The sequence below is a fragment of the Furipterus horrens genome, unplaced genomic scaffold (assembly GCF_987537825.1).
Source record: "Furipterus horrens unplaced genomic scaffold, mFurHor1.1.pri manual_scaffold_12, whole genome shotgun sequence".
In the NCBI taxonomy this organism is placed as follows: domain Eukaryota; kingdom Metazoa; phylum Chordata; class Mammalia; order Chiroptera; family Furipteridae; genus Furipterus; species Furipterus horrens.
Window position 1 is genome coordinate 91,781,936 of NW_028327182.1, and position 24,043 is coordinate 91,805,978.

General features: G+C 48.4%; 1 protein-coding gene and 1 long non-coding RNA gene across 7 annotated transcripts in view; one reads left to right on the plus strand and one right to left on the minus strand.

The window, feature by feature from the left end:
* Window positions 1-314: 314 nt before the first annotated feature.
* LOC149996594 (uncharacterized) lies at window positions 315-5,251 on the minus strand. 5 transcript variants are annotated; one of them, XR_016507461.1, is made up of 4 exons: window positions 5,175-5,251; window positions 4,611-4,855; window positions 3,501-3,641; window positions 315-2,921 (listed from the first exon to the last, which is right to left on the minus strand). It is a non-coding gene; the product is annotated as an uncharacterized LOC149996594 (long non-coding RNA). The 5 variants fall into 5 exon arrangements; XR_016507458.1 differs by having other exon boundaries at window positions 3,501-3,765; XR_016507460.1 differs by lacking the exons at window positions 4,611-4,855; window positions 5,175-5,251 and having other exon boundaries at window positions 315-2,342; window positions 2,836-2,921; window positions 3,501-3,823.
* Window positions 5,252-5,419: 168 nt separating this feature from the next.
* Window positions 5,420-24,043, plus strand: part of IRF2 (interferon regulatory factor 2) — a 73,525-nt gene continuing 54,901 nt past the window's right edge. Inside the window, exon 1 of one of the 2 annotated variants that reach the window (XM_090258007.1) lies at window positions 5,420-5,609. The gene's annotated coding sequence lies outside the window, so the exon portion shown is untranslated. Of the gene's footprint in view, window positions 5,610-5,954; window positions 6,010-24,043 lie in introns of those variants that run through there. The other variant, XM_090258008.1, reaches the window with a different exon arrangement.

The following is a 24,043-nucleotide window of genomic DNA, read 5'->3' on the forward strand; positions in this document are numbered from 1 at the left end:
GGCGCTACTGCAAGCCCAAGAGGGTCAGCACACCCCCAGGAGCTCGTAGGCAGGGGACAGAGCCTTCCCTCCCAGCCCCCAGGAGGTACCAACCCTGAGGACACCTGGAGTTTGAACTTCCAGCCTCTATTAACTGTCAGACAATACATTTCCGTTATTTAAGCTGCCTGATCAGTGGTGCTCTGTCACGGTGGCCCTAGGAAACTAATCCAGCATCCTCTCATTCACCAAGTCTTAGCTTACAAGTCATTTTGTCCGAGGTTCCTGGACCATCTAGATCTGCCGGTATTTTCTATCAAAGCTCAACACAAATAGAAATCTGTGACTATTTTATTGGTTTGCTTGCTTGTCTACCTGTGGACATCACCATGCTCCTGTCCTGTCCTGACCACCTTCACAGCAGCCCTCAGTGTCCGTCGCCTTGAGGTGCTCAAGGAAGAGGATGGGGATCCCTGGGAGTTGCACTGGAGGCCCAGGAGGAACTGCCAAGAGTGAATATCAACTGTCACTCACATTTGGGATTTAGCGGAGATACAGTTTTTCCAGAAAGTGAGGGAATTTAAAAATACTCTCAATTTTTTTGTTTTGTTTTATGAGACTCTTCTGTCTTTCTGGTTGGCAAATTTCCAAACATTAGGAAGTCTAGGAATGAAGAGAACACACTGAATGTCATCAACAACCTTCACATGCTGTGAGGAGCTAACAGAAAAATGGTGCAAGCTTTAACGAAAAATCCTTCAACGATTCAGATGCAGTGAATCATAGGGTTCGCTGAGTTTACGTTGCACCCTTGAAATTTATTTCCTGTTTAAAATATTTTTGATACTCAAAATTATTACAGTCATTCTTTCTCAAGAACTTCAAGGCAAAGCTATAAATGCTTTTTCCTTCTGACTTTAAAAGTAATGAAAGCTCTACTTTATATTTTATCACCTCAGAGAACTAATGAATATTTCAAAGCCATTTGGGATGCAACAGAGAAATCACAGCAAAACACATTTCAAAGAGGATTTTTCCCTTCCTTCATCAGAAGAGGAGGACAAAATTTATATTTATTACTAAGGACTGGGCAATCTCCGATATTACTCAATTTAAATTCATGATTTTCAGAGAAGAGCTGTAACCAAATGAACTTCATCTCAGGGTTTCTAATAAAATGGGAGAAGTCATCATCCAGAAGTTCTCCAACCTGATGCCTACGATCCTTGAACTGTGAAGGCTTTTTCGATGTCTTTACAATTCTATGGTCGCAACTGAAATCTAACGTGGCTGTATGTTTATTCGACGTGGACTTCACAAGAATAGCCTTGGCGATGCAGAACTATCATCTCTGGCTTTGTATTGGCTAACTGCTCTGACAAGTATAGCCCACTTGTGCTCCATGGTTGTACCCCCTCCTGAATTTCAGCACCGAGGAGGAGAGCCTCCGTGGCCAGGACGGACGTGGCATCCGTGATACTGTGGAGAAAATTCGGGCATCAGCTGGCGGAGGGGCCACCGGTTTAATCAGAGCTGTAAGTACTGGACACTTTCACGGTATGTCATCACCTTCCACGTCCTTAACTGGAATGTACAGCTGTGATTACAGATGGAGGAGACCTCAGTGCCATGCCTGGGACGATATGGTGGCAAGTGACCTGCCAGTTTACTAGGCCATCAGAAAGCTTCTGGAAGGCGGAGACCTTCATTTATTTTGTTCCCTGCTGCATTCCCACAGCCGGGAAACATTCCTGGGCACGTAATAAAGTTCGTTACTTGAATGATTAGTTTGTGAAGCGAGTCTCATTGATTAGAAAAAATACATTACAAACGCATTCGAAAGAGGTTAAGCTTGACTGTATCTCTCCATTTCTTCCTTAGTGGGGATGCACTCACGGAGAGAGCCGTCGTCACGCCATGTTACCATGTCCTTACTCCACTCCCTTGGAAAGAAATTGGTCCAAATGCATCCATCCAGGCAGGTCTTCTTTTAGGACATTCCATCCCACAGCTGGAACATACACAGAGCGACTGCGCTCAGAAGGTCACTCCGGTTTCATCGGACTGCTCCAACAATGGTTTTCGTATTAGACCAAGGTGTCTGGTCAGGTTTCCTTGGAACGGCACAGGTTACCTTTCCTAGAGACTTTCAAAGTAGTTATATTTTGCTCCATTAATCCATTTTTTTCCTACAGATTTATGACTATATGCATCTCATCAAAGGGCTAAGAAATACTTCTTGACTGTGTACATCAATACCATGTGGATTTGGGGGTCGTATTTACATTTTTGGTCTTCAGTGGATGTCATCAAGGGCCTGAGACCAGAGTGAAATTCATCCTCTGCTTTAGGAGCTTAGGGACCTGGAAAAGTAGAAATAATTCCCATGGCTCAGCGAGCTCCCGGGCCTCAGGAAAGGCTGAAGTTAGGTGACGCCTCCCAGTTTCCTGGCTGGTTAATGAAGTGACAAAGACAAGGTTGCAGGGAAAGACGTTTTGGGTTTAGTCTTAGATACGTTTCATCTGTTGCACTTGAGGAACATCTAGGAGGTACTGTATCCACAGCTCAGAAGTTACGCATTTTGGAGCTTTCACCAGACAGTGATATGTGAAACTCTGGGCATGGGTGAGAACATGCAAAGGACGGGATGCAGAATGAGAAAATGGGAGGGTTGAGGTCAGGAGGTCTGGAAACATGGTAATTTAGGGGGCTGGCCACAGAAGAGGAGCCAGACAAGAAACTGGACAGAAGGATCATGGAAAATGCCAGCACAATGGGCATTTTAAAATGCTACATAAAGGACTGAGCAGATGAGGAGTGGAAATGGCCTTTAGAAAAATTACTCGAAGGAAATACCTAAAAATAGCAACAAGTCTATTCCTGATGGAGGAGATTCGAGGTGGCGGATTTTCTTCATTCCACTTTTCTGTATTTTCTGCATTCTGTACAATCAATACGGATTGCATTTGTATATAAAAAATAAGCCCTGGCCGGTGTGGCTCATTTGGTTGAGGTGTCATCCTATAAACCGAAAGGGTTCAGGTTCAATTCTTGGTCAGGGCCTAGGTTGTGGGTCCTGGTAGGGGGTGTCGAAGAGACAATGGACTGCTGTTTCTCACATCGATGTTTCTCTCCCTCTCTTTCTCCCTCCCCCTTCCCCTCTCTCTAAAAATCAATCAGCATGTCCTTGGATGAGGATTAAAAAACTACTCGATAGATATAAAGTCTAAAATATTTTATGAGAACCAAGGGCGAGTAATTATTAATCCACCAGTATTTGAGGACACATGTGCTGGGCACCATGCTAAGGACAAAATGATGAACGTGAGAATGGCTGTTTTTCACAAAATGTGAGGCCACTGGTTCGACAAGGGAAGGGGTTAGGTTAGGGCTCCTGGAGTACAAGAGCAGGAGACGCCGCTAGGAAAGTGCTTTGGCGCCAGATTATAACAGACGTTCTACATCTTGGCAAATAATGTGGACTTCATCAAGGGGTGAAGTGAGGGTTGGATGTGTCTTACCTGAAGTGAATTTTCTACTTCACTTGGACAGTCGTGTGGCTGCTAGCCTGGAGGTGTCCGTGTGAAGACACACGGGGCAGAGCCACTGCGATCAGTGAACGGAGCCATGCAGTGGGGTGAAAGGTCCAGGTCTAGAGACATCTAGGCATAGCATTGACAGGTCAATAAGATGCTACTGATCGGAAGCACAGCAGGTCCTTGAATAACACTCTTTGGTTCCATGTTCTTTCGTGGTAACGGGGATGAGATGATGCAGGAACGTAACCTTTGTTTATATCAATTAGCTTATGATAAAATTGGTTTCCTTATACGCGGCTCCACTTACTCTCAGAATCTGTCTACAACGATGTTAGTGGGGGGAGAGAAAACATCGAGACTGACTGATGGGTTTTTAATATGGGTCCATGGGTGGGCAGAGTGACAACGACCCTACAGAGTTTGTAGGCGGTGGCTCTGATCGCTGGCAGTGGTCTCGATATCCGACATAAACAAGTGACTGTGCCAGACAAGGGCACATGAAAGGGGATAAGAAGCGCGTGTATGTGAGGTCTATTTGAGACGCCCACAAAGCAGAATCCCAAACCCTCCTCTGCCTCATCGCCACACCCGCGCATTTGGGCGCTTTTCCTTTTTCCAGTCTGTAGATGGAATGCGATACTTCTGTGACAAAGAGGGGTGCTGGGGCTATGATTTTATTATAGAAAAGGGTCTACATCTAAACAGCTGCGGCCTCTCCGGAAAGGACCTTCTCTGAGTAGAGAAGTTTGGGAGAAGCCGGATGAAACTTCAAGTGGGGGAAGAAAAGAGGTATAATGAGCTGAGAATCAATGCTTTTAAAGCAAGGAACCAAGCCCAGTAGGTGAAGGGTATTAGCTTGAACTAACATCCCTTAAGGTGACAGATCCTGTACCTGTATTGATGCCTTCTCTCATTATCCCCATTTTGCAGCTCTGAAAACTGAGCCCTGGGGTTAGCAAACTCCACCAAGGATGCCCAGCTAGGGTGTAAGTTAAGGAGGCCACACTGGAGCCTGCCTGGAAGTCCCACAGCAGAAAGCCTCTTTCCTGGGTCCTGCCACGACCAAGCCATTTTAAAGCAGAATTAACTCACAGCCTTGCCCAAGTCCTGGGGTTAGCACAGGCGGCAGATCATTCAGTCTTGCCCGGTGCTCCTGCTGACTTCCGAGGGGAGGCCCGTCCCTATCGCCGTCTGGGACAGCGGGTGATCGAGCGCCAGGTGGTGTCCGAGATAGAGACAGCCCCAGCCCCTCAAGGGGTTCCTCCCTCAACCGCTGATAAGGGCTCAAAAGGACGCCAGTCACCGGACCCGGTTCTTGCATTAACACCTAAGGAACGCTGTTTGGGCAGTTAATTGTCCCTTGTAGGGGACTGCGCTACAAAGTCTCTAAACACCACTTACACCTGCCCCGCTACCTGGACAGATGGCAAGGGCCCCTTTGCTTTCCCGGACGTCCTCACCCCCTCCCCCTTCCCAACCTTCAGGTACCCCCTAGGATGGAGAAGCAGGCTCCCGCCTTGCCCTCCGACAGCCACGGGCGCCTGGCCCTGACCCCAGGCGTGCGCCCGGCCCCCCGCGGGCCCCCACCCCCCACCCCGCTGCACGCGCGTGTTCGCGCGGCGCGTGGGAGCCCCCACGTGCCAACAACAGACTCACGAGCAGCCGCTTGTTGCTCCCGCTGCCGCGACGTGGGGAAGTGAAAATGAAATAGACTTTTCGAGAAATGATGAAAGCCGCCCGGCCTGCCAATGAGCAGCCGCGGCGAACTTCCGCACCTCGCGGCCGCCGCTCGCCCGCCCTCCGCCCCCACCTCCCGGTTGCACAAGCCTGAAACAAACACTGGGGAGGAAGGGCGGAGGGAGGCGGGCGGAGAGGGGCGGGGGGCGGGGGGATTTCCAGCCGCGGCTCCTCGCAGTTTCCTCTCCTTGTTTTGCTTTCGATCTGGACTGTTCTCAGGCAAGCCGGGGAGTAACTTTTAGTTTTGCTCCTGCGATTATTCAACTGACGGGCTTTCATTTCCATTTCACACACCCTAGCAACACTTAAACCTTGCGGAATTGCATTGGTAGCGTGAAAAAGCACACTCGAGAGGTAACATTTTTCAAATAATAGTTGTGACTGTGCGTGTGTGTTTTTCTCGAGGGCATGTTTAATGAGGACCGGAGGGGACGTGTGTCTGTGTGTGTGCGCGTCTCCAGATGGTCTGACATGGTGTTTTGCAGACGGAGAACGCTGGGGTTCATAAATATTAATTCCGATTTTTGGAGGAACAGTCGGCGCTGTTATGGATCATCTGATTTTAGGGGAAGCAGGTTCTGCCGCTGGAGCTGCTGCTGCCGGGGCTGCTGAGGCTGCAAGGAGGAGGAGGAGGTAGGGAGGGAGGAGGAGGAGGAGGAGGAGGTCGGTGGAGGTTTAATTTCACTTTTGGATTTGCAGATGCGGGTGGTGGCTCCATGGACGCCGACCTGCTCTGCGTGACTGCGCGCCCCAGGTGCGGTGGTGGTGGTGGGGGCGCAGGTCCGCTGGAGTCGGGCCTCCGTTTACAGCGGATCTGTCGGGGGCGAGTGTTGCGTGTGCGCGGCCGCGTCGCCTGCGGCCCCGAAGGCGGGGAGCGGGTCCCGGTGGGAGCCCAGCGGCGGCCCCTGCGCACGCAGCCTCCCGCGTAAATAAGCAGGAACCCGCCGGCCGCCTGCGCCCGGCGCCCGGGAGGGAGAGGCGCCGCCCGCCGGGGCCGGAGGAAACTTGATGGGGCGCCCGCCCGCCGGGATCGGGGAAGGGTGGCGGGCGCACGGGCTCCGAGCGGGGCTGGGCGCCGGGCCTGGCCGGGGTGCCCGGCTTCCGCGGGGCTGGGCCGCTGCGCCGCCGCTCGGGAGGGACGTCGCGTCCTCCTTCCCGTCGGCCAGTGCCCGGCCTGGCCCTGGGGCTTTGTCACTGCACTTGTCCTGGCGCGCGGGGGGCTCTGGCGGCGCGGCGCTGCAGGGCGCGGCGCCCAGGGGTCATCTGCCCTGGCCGCGGCCTAGCCCCGGGCGCCTCCGGGTCCGCGCTGGCGCCCCGGGCCGGCCTCGCGCGCTGGGCCTGACCCGCCTCGGCTACGGAGCGGGCGAGGTGGGGGCGGGGAGCCTCCGGGGACCGAGCGGTGCCCTGCTGGCGCGCTCGGGGGCCCGCGTCTCCTGGGGGACCCGGGACCGCGGCGGGTTGGGGACGCGCGTGCCCGCCCCACGCCCTGCGACCCCGCTCGGCGCGCCGAGTGGCACTGGCCCGCCGGCCCAACGTGGTTGGTGCAAAGCCGCGGCCGCCACTTCCTTTCCGCCCGGGCGGCCGGGCTCGTCCCCGAGCGCTGCCCGCCGCGGCCAGTCGTGGCGCTCGGCCGCTCTCAGTGCCACGGCCTGGGGGGTCGGTTCGGGAAGCCCTGCCAAGTTCTGAGGGCCCCGGGATGGAACTCGTCCTCCATTCCCAGGACACACTGGCATCTCTCTTTGGCCCCAGGTCTTGGGGCATTTGACGCTTTAGAGGGGAAAAGGGAAGGGGGCTGGCAGCCCGAGCCAGGCGCTAAGACAGTGTTCCGGGCGCCAGTTAGGGGCCCGTGCTCATCACCTGCAAGTGGGGCTCCGGGCACGGGCAGCGGAGGTTGCCGCCTATTAGTGGCTTGGCTTTCCCTCGGTTTTTGACCTCCCAGTATAGAGTTTGGAACTTGGGGACGTTTCACCCGTCGCCTGCCTCTTCAGTCTCCTCCCTCCAGGGCGGACAGTGCTTGCTGCCTGTCCTTGGTCGGGGACTGAGAAAATGCAGAATCTTCCTGTGCCAGTGGCCTTCTGCCCCTGGCCTCCCGGTTGCTGTGACCGGGTCTGCTTTTGACGAATGGCTCCGGAGGGCGGAGGATAGTTACATTTCCTGTTGTGGGTTTTCAGGAATCGCCAAGGTTGCTGTCAAGCCTGCAGGCATTTATTACTTTTCAGACTGACTGCAAATAACGTTGGAACGTAGCAAAGGGGCAGGTGCAGAAAGGGGTCTGGAGACCGAGTGCGGAAGGGGGATGGACTTGATGTCAGACAGAGGCACCCTCCCACGCCAGGAATCAAGGGCCATCTCTGACGAACGTCATCAGGCGGGCAGATTCGGGCTTTTCTAGTTTTCTCAACGCCCCCCCCCGCCCCCCCTCCCTTTTCAAGAGGGAAGCTGGGAAAAGAAACAAAATATCCTGGAAAAACCTGTCTTTTTAAAGGAAACTTCAGGAGATGGAATATTTAGAACTTAAACTGACATTTCTAAGGGGTAACCTTGGAACATGTATTGATTGATGTGGCAAAGTCTGGCATTTCGCTGTAATTAGTGAATGATTATAATTTATAACTTCGCCTGTTGTGTAAGAAGATAGATTTTGGCCTTTGAGATCAAAGAGTTCTTGTCTGCTATGATTTGTAACTGCTTCTTGATATTAAACATTTACATATTTCATTCTCAATGAGTTGTCTTTTTTTTTTTTTCTGTTGACTTTGAAAAGTTAGGGACAGTTCCACATATCTCTGACTGAATTACCTGTAAAAATGTCATCATAATCAAAAGTAAGGGTTTGTAGTTAAATTGGAAGCAAATTAAGGCAAACAAATGGTTGTCTTGAACTTCGTCTGCTTTCTGAAATACTCTATTAGGCAGATAGTCAATATATCAAAGCTAGTTAAGAGATGTTCAAATGGAGGAGTGGAAAATTTGAAACTCGGGATGTTTAACATTCGTTGTGCATTGATATTCAAATGCTTCTAAGGATATTGTACTTTTTATTCTTAGTGTTCTGGAGTATAAGCTCTATTGTTTGTAGAGAATTTTCATACAATTCCCTTTTGATAGGGAGCAGACCACTGAACTCTTAAGTAAGGTATCTGGGACATAGTTCCATTATGTGCTGTACACAATAAGGGCTTTATTCATTTCATAAATTTCCCCAGAACAGTCACTGTGCCACAGACGCAGTGTTAGGCTCTGTGGGTTCAACTGGGAACAGGAAGACAGCGTCCTCACCCCTGGGGATATTGCATCCTAGTTAGTGAGCCGTCAGTACACAACTAAAAAACAAATACAGTCATCGTCATTAGGGGTTAGGCCTATGGAAGGTAATACTAATACCCGTGAAAAGAAAGTTGTGTAAGTCACAGCAATCCACCCCTTGTAAGGCATTAGTTTACAGAATTCTATCAGATTATTATTAATTTTAAAAAGCCAGGAAATTCTGACTACGGATGAAACACTCAATTTCTCATATAGAATTTTCAGCAAGAAGAGATTTTACTTATTCTGAGAATATATAATAATATTGAGGAATTTAACATGGAATAATTTTCATAAAAAGCATCAAATTGTTTAACAATGAAATGATATTGTCAGTGAATTATTTTGTGTGTGAGAAGGAAAGTTGGATGGTATTCATGGAGACCAGGCGATATGGAAATGATGCCCGGACCAATGTATTTTCCCCCTTGAGATCAGAAAAAGGTCTTAAACTCCCTGTGCTTTAGTTGGAATCTTCTTTGTCATTGTTTCAGACTCAATTCATTATCTGTTGTTATGTGTATGCCGTTAATTGATTTTAGTATTTTGCTCTTAACAACTTTCAAGGGACTCAGTTAACTTGTATTTATTGAATGGTTACTATGTGCCCAACACTGTATATGTGAAAACAATGTGACAATATATGCAAAAACAAATAGGATAGTATGTATTTATAATACCTAACATAAATATACATAAAATAGTATATAAACATAATATGAATGGCTATGAAGTTTCAGTTATCAATAATTAAGTTCTCTCCTCTGCGTAGGACACCATGTGCGTTCCTACCTGGGTGGGAGGCCAGGGTTTTCTGACCCATTTGTGCACTGCATTGGGCCTGAGTGTGTGTGACCAATATTTGCCCAAGGCAGGGTTGAGGAGTGGTCCTCATGGTGGGAATGGGAGCAAGGAGGTTTGATTAAATCTTCATTTTTCAGCAAAGAACCATAAGTTACCCATAGGGTCTAGATTTAAGCCTGAAGCCAATATTTTATGTAAAATACCAAGGGGAAACACGCAGGCAGGAAACGAAGCCCACAGGTTACCAGTCCTGTGGTTGAGTGTAACGGGCCCCAGGACTCCGCCTGGCCTCGTGCGCGAGGCCCTGCTTGCTGGCCTTCTACTTTCAGGGATCTCTTTAAAATGATCTCCCCCTCACCAGCCCCACCTTTTGACACAGTGTCTCTGAAACAAGCTGCATTTCGTAACAAAGACTTCATATGCCCATTGTTATTGTTCAGAAGCACATAAGGCTTCCAGTCAGAGCTCCTGGTTGACTTGAGGGAACTAGAATCATCAAATCTAGTTGATCTAATTCCAGCCAGAAAGGGATCTTTTGGGCGCCCCAAGCAGCTGCCTTCTACATAAATGCACAGTCCTTTTAGGCTTTCCGAGGTTTTGGAACTAGCCCAGGGACCCCCCACTGCTGTCAGTAACTTCTGAGTTCTGCTGTGGATCCAGGAACCCCTGGCTATGAGCTATTGTGGAACCCAGGTGATTATATTATTAAATGAATGCACACAAGGCCCTCTTACTTCATTTATTTATTAAGTATTTGTGACAGGCATCCATGTCCAAGGCTCTGTGTAGTGGGGGCGGGGGGGGCGGTAGTGGGGGTACATGAAGTCCAGAGTCCAGAGGCCTGGAGTTGGTTTTCAGCTCTTTTATTAACTTGCCAGTCAGGTCCCCTTTCTGGACCTTAGTTTTTCACATCTCTAAAATGGGCCCGCATAGTTCTGTCATCTTTGGATGGGACTTACGTGTGTATCAAAATCACCTAGGAGGAGGGGGCTGTGAGAAGCCATGCAGGAACCTTCAGATTTGGGACTATCCACAGCCTCTTCCTCTTCTTGCTTCTCCAGCCCTAAGGGACCCCTACCACCCCCACCCCTTCCTCCAGTAAGCCTCTGATAGTCACTAGTGTGTCCTGGACCGCGTCCCTCCCTGGGGCCCTGCCCCTCAGGTGTGTGGGCCAGAGCAAAGGTGGAGAAGCACTGAATCAAGGGTCTCTTCCCAGAGGCAAATCTTTATTTTTTCATTGGCTCAGAGGCTGCGTCATGCGGAAAGGTAAGCAGATGGAACCTGTTACCCACATTTGCTTCGAATGGGGGAATCTGGTCACTCCCTGCTGGCCCTGCCCATGTTGACCTTACTTGTTATATAAACGTTGGTAGTATCTTAAGGGTTGTGAAACGTTGAATTTTTCATTCTGAAGAGGCCAGCAAGTCCTTGTGTTATGGGTACATCCCTTTGTCTAGGAAGGACGTAAAGAGCCGGGGGTCTGTTTTGTGTGTCTGTGTTGGGGCTTATAGTCTCCCTTTCAATGTAGTATTTAGCTTTGATAAGCAAGGAAGAATTAGAGCCGAACAAAAATGTCTCTGTATGTCTTGCGCCTGACGTGCCTGTCTTGTGTCCCATTTTAACGAGAAACAAGGCTGTGCTCTTCCTTCTGAGGGTGGATTCTAAGCATTTTAATCTTAAGGGCAAGACTAAGGTAGCTCAATAAAGTATCTTACTTTAGGAGTTTGTGTGATAAAAGCCTGTCCAGTTTGCATTAAACAAACATTTTTGAGAGTTAACTACTTGCTGTGCAATTTTCACAAATAATTTATTCTCAGGCGTACTGAGCAATCTGTTGCTTTCTGTGTAATAGCGCTCGAAACTCACACACCTAATGGGATCAAGGGCACGCTGAGCTTCCGATTTAATTTGTTCTTACTGAGCTTATGAATGTCAGGTTTTTGTAGGACCCGAGGAATTCCTTTTTAGATGGAATGCACTGTCCTGGCCCCGTAAGCTTGGAATCCTGATGCTTTGCCCATTTCGTGAGATCGACATTCTGAGTGAGAAGGAAATGCATGCACACTGCTTGATTGCAAGTGGTATCTAATGTGTTACTTTGGAAGGTAGCTTTCTTGTTGTTGTTCTCCTTATTGAAGACTAGAAAAGTGACAGTGGTAAGAAGTGTGTCCTGCCACCTCGGAAGGGTGTTAGCAGGTGTGCTGAGGGGTGGACTGACATTGAACGGTGACCCTTGGGAGGTGAGGTGATGAAGACAGAGACTGGGGTGGAGAGTAGGCTGGTGCTCCCTGAGCACCTGAATGGGGGAGAGAGAGAAGAGGCGATCAGGCAGGCAGGTTTTTTTTGTTTTGCTACGAATGTCATGGAAAGCATTTAGGAGCCGGTGCGAACAAGTTGGTAGTTAATTGATAGGAACCCAAGGGCCAGCTGGAACACTTGAGAACCCTCCACTTCCGACTTTGGGGTTAGGCCTTTTTTGCCCATGGGATGCTGGCATCGGATGGGAAAGCTGCCAGACATCGGCCAACTTGAGTCCAGTAAGCAGGAGGCGCTGAGTAGTTGTCATGTGGGCGGGACTGACGCCACCTTAGAGGGCGGGTTAGAGCCGGGGAGGATGGAGGAACCGATGCCCCCTCCCGAGGCCTCGTGCTCAACCCAGAATTGCCCTTGGAGGCAACCGCGTGCCCCGAGAGGAAGGTACGTGTTGAGAAAATAGATCAGAAATGCTGTACTCACGCTCTTACACCCGCCGTGCTGGTCTTTCTGCTGCTGTTTTATTTTTGTCAGGTTGTAGGAGGGGGCCGGGGAGTCAGGAAAAACAGAACGAAACCACCAAACTGCGTTTCCCTGAAGAACAGACGGCAGAAGTTAACCTTGAACTGGGAACGCCGTGCCCGGTCCTGGGTGCTGCAGGTCCCTGACTTTGAAACGAAGCGCTCCGTGTTGTGGTTGGACTTGTACGTTGAAATTAACTTTCTGGAATTGAATTTAGTGTGATAGACTTAAAGTCCTAAAAATGTTAAACTCCCTCTTCCGGTAATTCCACTTCTAGGAGCTTGCTCATGTGAAGTAACCAGAGATGGAACAAAGATTTATATACAAGCATGTTTAATGAACTAGCTTTTGTTATAATGAAAACAACCTAAAAACCCAACGGTAGGAACACATTGAAATGAAATATGGCACATTCAGACCATGAGCATACAACAGCTCATGAAATTCATGGTTTGGCATTTAATGATGGGGAAAGGTTTGTGTTATGTGTTGAGTGGAGAAAAGAGGATATTTGATTGTGACCTTCATATTATTTTTAAAATGTATGTGTATATTTGTATATACATCATTTAAAAAAACCTGGAAGAAAACATTTGGATGGCGGGATTGTGGGTGTATGGCCTTTTTCCCTTCTTGAAACACTTGTATTTCCCACATTTGACACAACAGCACCATTACTTTTAAAAGCAGAAGATTCTCAAGAGCACCCTAAAGGGTCCTGCGTACCCCGGGAGATGTAAGATTAGGACGAGTGACCTGATTGTGCCTGGCAAGGAGGCTGTGCCGGGACTTGGCGGTTCTGGAGCTCTCTCTGCCTTGCTCATGAAGCCAGGCTCTAGAACCAGGGCTTTCCGGGCCAGTGACAAGAGGAGGCCCCACCCCAGCTCTCGCTCGTTCGGGATCCTTTGATTGAAGAAGGATACTTGATGAGCTCGGGACACGCTGTTTTGTGAAGGACTGTGAAGAAGGGTCTGAGGTGTCATTAAACCGCTTCACAGACATGTGCTTTATGTATGTGAATGCTGCCAACACAGAAGACACCGGGCCCCGGTCTAGAGCTGATGCTCGGAAGACAGACAGATCGCGTGTGTGGGCTATGCCCTATGGGTGCTCATCCCAAGCATTCGCAGTATAAGCCTTACAAGCTAGAGGTGTCCCAAGGGTCTGGGCTTCATCTCCTTTCACATAGATGTGCTTAGAGAGATGGGTCTTCCTGGCACCTTGGGAACTTAACCTGGGGACCCAGTCTGTAACCACGTGGCTCTCTTGAGGAGGTAGAGAAGTGGAGCTTGGATCAGGGCAGTTAGTGTGGACAAATGGCTACTGATCCATTTCTTGGCATGTGAAGAGTGAGTGTTCCTAAAGGCAGGGAAGGCAGACGTCCCCGGTGTTACATCACGGACACTCCTGTGTCCCAGGCAGCTAAAATGTGTCAGAGGAGCAGGGAGGACTCAGGGAAGTTGTGTCCCCCTCCCCTCAACCTTTACAGGTGTCCTATTGGAGAATGACTTCAACGACTCAGAGTGTGACTGCGGATGTTTCATAACTGAAGAAGCCTCTAAGTTCATAAGGTTGGTCTGAAGAAATTTTTAGAATAGTTTTGATCCCTTTATGGATACTGAAGACATTTTTGGATTGTTTTGAGATGAGGGCTGGGTGGAGCTGCTAGGAGTTCAGAGGCAGGATGCCAAAGCACAGCCAAAAAGAGAACAAGAAGTATTGATTAGCACAACACTGTCCAACACAAATATAATATGAGCCACATGTCTATTTTTTAAGATTTCTAGTAGCAATGTTAGAAAAGCAAAGAGAAGCAAGTGAAATTAATTTAATAATATTTTGTTACCCAGTATATCCAGAATTGTCATTTCAACGTGTGATTAATATCAAAACATGTTCTTTTTTTCATACCGAATCTTCAAAATGCATTGTGTGTTTGTTGCCTACGGCACATCTTAGCTCAGCCCGGTCACATTTCAGGTGCGCCATGGCCACGTGGCGGGGGGCTGCCATGCTGGACGATGTGGGACTGGGAGACCGAGCGAGGTGTGAACAGCAGTATGGAGAGAAGTTGTCACCTGGGGTCTAAACCTAGAAGGATGGAAGGAAAGCAGGGTTGGAGTGGTCATTTTGGTTACAGCTGCCTGCGTGTCCCTGCGTGTCCCTGCGCCTCCGCCGACAAACCTTAGCTGGTCTCTGAAGCCTAGAATGATGAAAGGCTCCGAATGTCCTCAGAGGCAGCACGCTGCATGTGCCACCCCTGTGGTAGTGTGTGACTCTCTCCTGGCCTCTTGAACTGTTCCGAAAATCGCCAGGTCCTTGGATTTTTCTATTTAGAACACCTACGTGGCAAGCAAGCTATTTGAGAGCGAGGATCGTGTCGGATTTCTTTGCATTCCCACCAGAACTTGATATGCAGCGAGAACTAGGTAAATATTTGTTGATTTGATTTTTAGCTGTAACACAAAGGTTAGCGGAGGAGGCTGAATTCCAGCTCGTCACAGATGGTGCAGATCTACTTTGGGGTAGAAACCTAATGGCACATATTGAGCGCGTAAATTTTGGGATTTGTCACTTTGTATTAGGGGTTCAGCACACACAGAGTGCAAAATTGTTTGTTTTTTCTCATTTGTCCCTAGGCCTTTAAAAAAAAACTTTATCAGTCCATTCCTTTGACATTTAAGTTCCAGTGATACTAATGACCTTGGACATATAAACAAGCCCTGTTTGCTGATAAACTGGAGATAAACATTTGGGAGCTGCTGCTTTCTTGGTGGGTTGGTTAGTTATTAACAATAACGTTGTTATTAACAAACACTCAGCCCATAGCCTATCTGCAGTAAAATCCTTTTGAAATCAAATACGGTATTTTGCAGTTGCCTGCATGTGTTCCTCTCGACTGTAATTGTTGGGTTGAAGCAACAGACTTCTCCACAGAGCCAAGGCAATTTATTTTTACTGAAGCCTACCTAAGAACTGCTTAGGTAGCACTTCTCTGCAAGATTAAATACGACCTTCACTGAATCGTGTTAGCAAGGCCAGCAGCTAGAAAAATAAAGACTAACCCAAACCTTCGGCAAAACAAAGTCGCAGCTGCTCAGTGGCTCAGAGTTCTCGCCTGATCGCTTTCTTCCAACAAAAACACTGTAGTTATGTTCGGAGTGAATTCTGGTGGGTCTGGGGATTTGCGACTGGCATAAGAACGGCCAAGTGTAATCTCACTGTGAACTAGTCATCTTGGAGGTAAATCTTATCGACCGTTTTCAGGGATTTTGTTGGTGTCGAAAAACTTACCTCACGTGCGCTGTTTTCCTGACCTTTAAAGTTACTGTCCTCAGGGCAGCAGGGTTAGAACACCAGACAGGAGGCTGTTGTCCCAACAGGATGCCCTGGGCATGGGGGGTGTTCTTGGTACCTCCAAGGCCCCATACTCATGGGCCTGCTCCCCTCTCTCTTCTCTGTTACTAGAAACTTGGGGAGCCTGGAAGGGAGGCCCCCGTAGGGAATGTTGAGATGCTATTTCCACTTTGGGGTGTGGTCATACTGGGGATTCGAGAAGTCAGGATGAATTTAAAATATTATAGGAGAGGATTTGCCTCCTTACAGGTGCTTTTAATGCATTAGGCTCTCTTTCTTCTTTTTTCTTCAAAGGCCGGTTACGATTTGGCGGAAGGGATAGAGCAGGTCACTCAACTGGACTTTTGGTCATTCATTCATTCGATCATTTACTCAACAGATCCTTCTTCATTGCTAACTCTAGGTAGAGAGAGGTATTAAAAGGTGAAGAAGTACCCTGCTTGGCTTTGAGTTGGCTAGGTGGGGGCTTAGTGTTAGGAGCCTCTTCGAGAAGCAAGATGGGACAGAATCCAGCAGTTAGTAACTGTGACCCCAGGTCCAGGGTGATTTTAGGTATCGGTGTTGTAGGGTTCTTCTCGGTCCTTCTGTGGGCACATAGGGTTGTCTCAGGTTGTAGGGGAAGCCACAGTGCTAATATGACAGATTTTTGGCCCACGGTATACATTTTATTTTCTAAAAGTCAGATTGTTAATAAGTGACATCGCAGGCATGAAACAACGTATCATGTTGTTGCTGGTTTCCGACAATTCCTCCACATTTAGTTGGGCAGAATTCAGCTGCGGGCTGGTGTCCTTTGACATCCAGGAAAATCAGGTGGGTGAATCCTGATCGCTGTCTCCTTCCCTCCCCACGGCCCAGGGCAGAGACTGTGACTAGCAGTGCACCAATAAACAACTGCTGCTGTAGAAATCCCTCCCCGGAGGTCGGGGTCGGAGGTCGATGCTGGGAGCATCCAGCAGAGCCCGGGAGGTTTTCTGCTCACATAGTTTGCGATGACATCACTGTGCAGGGGAAATGAGCCCCTATTTAATTTTGGAAGTCCATCACTCACTCCTAATCTCTCTCTCTGCTCTGTGTGTGTGTGTGTGTGTGTGTGGCCAGGGGACATTTCACGTGGCCTAGAATGAAAGACTAATCATTATCCACAGCAGGACTGGAGGAAACAGTGGCAGCTAGCAGTGAATTCCTTTTTTGTTGTTGTGGTAAAAGTTATGTAACATAACAGACCGTTGACCGCTGTCATGAGCCTGATACACTCCAGGGGCACTCAGAGTGTTTACAGTGTTAAGCCACCATCGCCACCGTCCCTCTCTGGAGCCTTTTCATCATCTCAGGCGGACACCGTGTACATTAGACAACAACCCCACTTTCCTCAGCGCCCCTACCGCCACCTGGCCCTCTCTGTCGCTGTGAACTCGACGCCTGTAGGCACCTCATATAAGAGGAATCAGACATTTGTCCCTTTGTGACAGGCTTAGTTCACTTGCCAGAATGTTTGCCAGGTTAATCTGTGGTGTGGTATGTGCCGGAACGTCATTCCTTTTTAAGACTGAATAACATTCCACCATGTTCTTGGCCCCTTCATGTGTTGATGGGCTCTTGGGTGGTTATTACCTACATGTGGCTGTTGTGAATCATGCTGTAATGAATGTTAGTGTAAAAGCTTCTGTGTGAGTTCTTCCGTGTACTTCTTTTAATCCAGTGGATCATAGGGTGACACTAGTTTAACCTTCTGAGGAGCTGCCACACGTGCCCACAGTGGCTGTACCCTTTACACGCCCATCAGGAATGCGCAGAGGTTCCAATTTCTCCAAATCCTCCCCGAATTTGTTACTTTCTGTGTCTTTTTTTTTTCCCCTTTGATAGCCATCTTAATTGGTATAGGGTATTATCTCATTGTGGTTTTAAGTTGCATTTATTTAATAGCTGGCAATTTTCAACATCTTTTCATGTGCTTCTTGGCAATTTACATATCTTCTTTGGAGAGTGTCTGCTCCAGTTCTTTGCCCATTTTGAGTTGATTATTTGTGGTGGGTTTTTTTTGTTGTTGTTGTTGCTGTTGGGTTGTAGGGCCGAGCCATTCTTTCTGTGGGCTCCAAAATGACATACTCATATGGTCTGAGAAACTAACGAAGATTCCCTCTCATCACAGCATATGTAGCATGTGGCACAAAAACATTTTTAAAATTTTAAGATGGCGTAAAGCTGATAAAGGACCTACAGAGGAATTGAGTTCTATTGACTAACGTAAGTCAGAGTGGATCGGTAAATGGTGGATCAGATAAACATGCTTAGCCTTTTCATAGAGTATTAGAATTGGAGGTTTCCTTAGAGATTATCTCCAGCTGGAGAAATCAAGGGACCTGGCCAGGATCTTGTGTCCAAAGTAAGTACTTAATATGTATTATTGAGCTCTGTAGGAAATAATTAGTTTTTATCTGTTGTATATGACTCCTAAAGTGTCTAGCAGTGCTTGGATACAGTAGCGAATTAACTGTAGCGACTGCTCACGTGGTACCTTCAATACTTGGGCTTGTGTAAAAGAAGCGAAACGTTACTGCTTTAGCTCTCACGGTCCGCTCAGCCTTTTCATTTCACGATCCTTTGGAAAAGTTGGTCTTTGTTGCATAATACAGCCTGGGAAGATAACATATGGGTTATAACTAAGAATGAGTTATAAATAATTGCAAAGAAGATATATAATGTCTGCGTTTGACATAAGGCAGAAGGGTAAGAGGAATTGCAAAAATTTGTATTCCCTTCGGGCTTGGGGCCAAGGCTTTACAAAACGCCCTTAACGTTGGCCTCAAGTCCTGTGAAAACAAATAGGATAATGATGAAATTACGCTGAAGACTTCTTTCTGCAAACAAGTATTTTAAATAAAACTCCCAGGAGAATTAGTCCCTTCCGCAGACAGCTTGGACCTGCCGTGGCGAGTTCGGTGCCGTGCAGAGGTGGGGTTGAAAATCTCCCATTCACAGGAAGCTTGTCATTTTGTGCGACAGGCACGCAGGGCAGCCGTCCCCTGTAGGGACAGACACAGTGAAACACAGCATTCCCTCAGTGATCGCGGGTATCACGTTCTAGACCCCCACTGCGAACCTGACATTTATTCTACACCCTTAAACCTACGTAACTTTAACAACACACGTATACAGGACCGCAGAATTGCACGATAGAGCGACAAATCCACGGCAAATAATTAAGTATATTTTTAAAAATCCCGCGATACAGTGCGGCCACGATAAGTGAACCGCGATCCGTACGTGCTTCCTAGCAGCCCAGCAGGGAAGGACTGCGGGAGGGAAGGCAGAGGAGGTGTGTCTTTGACCTGAGAAGCTGGTTGTGCTTCGCCACTGACCTGCCACCAGCCATGAGGAGGAGGGAATGTCCCTTGGTGGCACACGGGTGAGCGGGGCCGTTGAAAGAACAGCAAGAGCGAAGACAGGGAAGTTCCTTCCTCGCTGGGTGCGTGGGGAGTTCTCCAGTGTGGTGGCAGCAGACAGAAGTGTCAGAGTCAGACCCTGGTGGCCCAGATACTCCCTTCAGGGCCCATGTCCCTGTGTTTACCAGAAAGGAAGGGCTTGGTTCTGAGGGTCTGAGGGCAGAGCAAGCTTTTGGGGGAGATGGTTATTGAGGGTTTGGAAACTTTTGCCTCTTACTTTGGAGAAAAGGGGGAGTGGGCCTGCCACGTTCCACTCGTGCGTAGACGGGCTGTGCTTTTGCAGAGAACCAGGCCTGTCCTTGAGGTGCTTTCCCACGTTTCTGGGAGGAAGTGATGTCCAGGCACAGAAATAGACGCTGTAGTCTCTTTGGCTTGTTTGGACTTGGTTTACAGAGTGAAGGGATTATGAATAGGTTCGCGTACTCGGGGGAGGTGGAGGTCCGGACAGTTGTCTTTAATTCCGAGGAGAGACCCACGTCAGGGAACTGAGAGAGCGGCAAGGTGCCCCGAAGCCACGCAGGCGCTTTCAGGGCAGGGCGTCCTCGCGGCTCAAAGAGGGCTTGGGTCTGGCTGGCATCTCAGCAGCGTCACCGGCCCGTTGGGCTGGGAGGCGCCTTTGCCCAGGTGGGAGGTGCACCTGGCGAGGTTCTCTGAGTGACACCCTGGAAGGGTCAGTTCGTGGAACCTTAGGGTCAGGCCAAAACCACCGGGACTCAGGAAGCCCCGAGCAAGCCGGGGGCATTCCCACAGCACGCCTGGGGTGAGATGGCATCACCGTCCGGTGCGGAGGCCTTAGCTGCGCTGGTGGCATTGATTGGATATTTGCTGGGCTCGTCACGTCATTGTAGGGATATGGTTTGAAGGTCTTACTCAAAGGCCCTGGATATTTCTTTGCCGTGTTTCAGTATACCACACTTACCTCTGTTATCAATGACTGCCTTTTTGACCCCATTATAAATTTTGGAGGGCCCAGCAATGCCCAGGACTCGGTAAGTTTTGGTTGAGTTAAGTTATGATGATGGACCTCGTTCTCCCTTTGTTATTTCCTGTCCAGACATCGACCCCTCTGTAGTATCTTAGAGCTACCAGAGCCCAAGTGCCGTGTTCTCCAGGAAGGGACAGGACCAGAGAGCCAGTGGGAAGCCCTACAGCCACAATGGATACGCCTTGGGGTGTTGTCAGACAACAGGACCCTGTTAAGGTTCCAGGACAGATGGCTCTCTGTTAGTTAGCCTGCCTGAGTCCAGCTGTTGCTCTGCCCCATGCACTCGTTTGCCCAGGGGCACAGCTTCTGGGGTTACGGATGGTTCTGCGCACTCCCCCTGCCCACCCTGCTGTGACTCTTACTTTTGTGTGGAATGCCGTTCCTTGTCAACCACCTGAGAATCTCTTACCTCTCCAGGCCCCGTGCAGATGCCCCCTCTTCTCTGAAGCCTTCCAGAGTTTTCTTCTCTCTTCTGGGCTTTTATATAATATAGTGAAACTCCTCCCAAATGCCTTCCAAGCAGTTCACCTATGTGAAATGCACAGTCCCATTAATTGTGAGGCTAATGAAATGGTAGAGGTGAATCTGATGCAGAGAAAGTTAACCAAGACCCAAAACCGTGTTCAGTCTGCACGGGGTCCATTGTACCATAAAGTGCATCATCTGAAGCTTCATCATCCTCGGTTTGTTTCTCCATTGTCGGCTTCAGGACACGACACCTTGTTTTGGAGTGGGTATTTGTTATAGGGCAGACCTTTGAGGACAGAGATCACATCCTTATCTTTGCATCTCGCCCCCTCAATCTTGGACTCAAGATTTTTTTTTTTGAATAAAGTATGGAATAAGTGTAATTCAAAAGTGTGTTAGACCCAGCTTGGTTCACCTGGAAAAGGTCTTGGCAATAGTGAAATCATTCTTTTTTAGGTCGCATGTTTCTGCAGCCATTTCCCTCCGGTTTATCCCTTGTTTATAATAAGTTTTATCCGTCACAACCTAGAGTTCATGTCCTCTGCCTTTGGTCACCCACCATCTGCCCCCAGTGGGTTCTGTGGGAGACATTCATACACTTTCTTAATAATTACTATGTAGTATGGGCAAGGCAGTGTGCTTGACATTTTGGGGGGTTTAAAGATGAACAAGAGGGGTTCCCGCTCACAGGAACTTTGTGCGGAGATATGTCTGTTTTCAAGTACATGAAGCTGTGAGCATCGGCTGTTTTAGAAGGTGGAAGGACTCAGTGGGATAAGCAGTGAGGTCACTGGGACAGGGCTGAGTTCCTGTGGCTGGGAGCCCACATTTTGGGTGTTGTGGAGCCACTGAAGGATTTTGAGAAGATGTTGGGAGGATTAATCTGGCCGCGCCGTGCGGAGGGGAGACGAAGCTAATCTTCCAGGAGACGGACCTGGGCACATTCCTGCTCCTTAGGAGGGAATCTGCCTGGCCCGCCCTGCTCCCAGGCGGTGCACTGGCTCTGCTATTGGATATTTCTTTGTGGAAGCCTTAGGGGAAACCACAGCAATCACCCCATACTTTCCCTCCTCGTATAAACTGCCCTGTAGGTCTTGCTCATAGTAGCTCTGCCAACTTGCCATTGAGATGTCTTGACAAATGAGGACACGAAGATTTGGGGACGCTGGAGGCTGTGAGAGGGCAGGTTCAAATCTGGGTTGCTTGACTCCAAACCTGGGCTGTCTCCAGCACACTCCGCTTCCACAAGGACAGGGAAGGAAACCAGTGTGGCCCTGGAAAGGCATGGCGGAGGGAGGAAATAATGACAATATGGTGAACACCAAATCCAATCTCTAGGCACTATTTGAAACTTGTTTAGCAGCAGTAACCTTAAAAAATATTTGAAGACAGTTCTGCATTGCCCAGGAGAGATGGTTCTCTGCATCACAGGTGTTCCTGTACTTAGAATGGGTAGCAATTTTCGCTCTCTTTTCTAGTTGGAAGTCCTGGGTAATTAGGATGGCTTATTGCAGGGATAGACCCAAACTCATGAGCACTGGAGTGCATACATTTATAGTTTATGTGCCAGACATCAGCCTGATTTGCATATAAAAAGGTGAATTGAGTGGCTTAGTAATAATAATAATAATATGAGGTCGTCTTTTTTTGAGAGGTTCCTGGCAGAGGGGACAACTCAGAGGAAATCCCCGAAGGATCAGTGGCAGCAACAGCAAGAAGCAGGGCTTCAGGCCTGGCCTGTGGCTGTGGTGTGAGGGAGGGAATTGATTTTTTCTTGTCCAGGGGAAAAGATAGGCAATCCCCTTCAGGGTCAGCCTTTCAGGGCAGGTTCTTTTCAGGCAGCTGTCTTTTCAGAAGGCAGAGTCCACCCGCCCATAATGGATTTGAAAACAGATGGCAGCAAACAGTTTTGTCATTTTATGCAAATAGGTTTTCTTAGAAGGTTCCCGTATGCTGGCCCTTCTAAGAATTGCTGTCACGTGACTTTTCAAACTTAAGTACCTAGAAGCATTGACATCTCCGCCTTCCCCTGTCCTCTTGTCTTTGCTGTGTTCCTAGCGGGACAGAATACACCCACTGTAGGGCTGGGAGTGGAAGGAGTTCTGTGACTTGGATGACTTAAACGCCTCATTCAGGTCCTGCCCCTTGCCCACCACGCTCCTCCTCCCCACGCTAGTGTGCATGGCATCTCTCCACTCAGTTGTCCACACTTTGCTCACCTGCACCATTTTAGCTCACTTTTCTCATACTTTCCCAGTTTCCATGAGGACAAAGCTGTCTTTTTCCAGGCTTTCAAACTACTGACTTGGATGGACGGTCCAGGGATGCCAACTTATTTGTGGAAAGAGGGACAGTCCTTTTTTAAAAATTTTTAGAATGATTTTATTTATTTTTAGAGAGAGGGGAAGGGAGGGAGAAAGAGAGGGAGAGAAACGTCGATGTGAGAGAGAAACATCCATGGGCTGCCTCTCGCACTCACCCCAACTGGGGACCAAACCCACAACGCAGGCCTGTGCCCTGACTGGGAATCCAAGTGGCGACCCTTTCACTTTGCGAGTCAGGGCAAGAGGGACAGTCTTCATTGAACTCTCCACTTAACTCAAGAGTAAAGTTTGCTTTACTCTTGACCTGCAAAGGAAGGCTCCGAGCACATGCTGATTCAGGCGTGAACAGAGCTCCTTCTTGTCCCATTTTCCATCTGGGAAGAAAGTCTGAACACGAGGTCTGAGCCTGAGTCCATATGCTTTGAAATCTGTGCATGATTCTTGCTTTGCTGAATTGCAGAATCTCCTGTCATCGTGGTACTGGGATCCCAGCATGATTTCAGACTTATGAAATATTTTTAAAAGTCAGTCTACCTTTTTAGATCCTTATTAACTTCAGTGAATTCATCTAGAAAATGCTCTTTAAAAAGGTGATGGATTTAAAACATGCTGTTAGATTTTCATAACTGAGGTGTATCTGGAAAGTATCTGCTCATCTTCATAAGGCTTTCTCTTCTTATTTTTTATAAGACAGAATATTACATTTGTATCTGCATTAGATTTAACAATTACTGAAGAATTTTATTTTAAAGGAAACATGCATCCTACATGATTAACTTCCTTGGGAAACATTCCTAGAAGTGATATGGCTGGGTCAAAGGATGTCATTTAAAATTTTTGCTTGCCCTGCTGGTGTGGCTTTGTGGATTGAGCGCCAGCCTGAGAACGAAAGGGTCGCCGGTTCGATTCCCAGTCAGGGCACATGCCTGGGTTGCGGGCCAGGCCCCCAGTTGGGGGTGCGCAAGAGGCAACCACACATTGATGTTTCTCTCCCTCTCCTACTCTCTTTAAAAAAATCTTTTAGAATCTTTTAAAAAAAACTTTGATACCTATCGCCAAGCTGCTGCCTAGAAATTTTGTTTTGTGCCTATTTCTACTCCAGCCCACAGTACCTGTAAGATAGAAAGCACTGTTCTAGATATTTGACCTGTTTCCTCATCTGACCTCGCAGAGTCCCATGGGGACAGATAGGGTCAGTAACCTGCCCAAGGTCACACTGCTGATAAGAAGTGGAGCTGGGACTTGGAACCACAGCGGACTCTGCGGCCCCCACTGTTGCCTGTTCTGCTCTGTTGCTTCCCTGACGGCAAGTCTGAGGAAAAG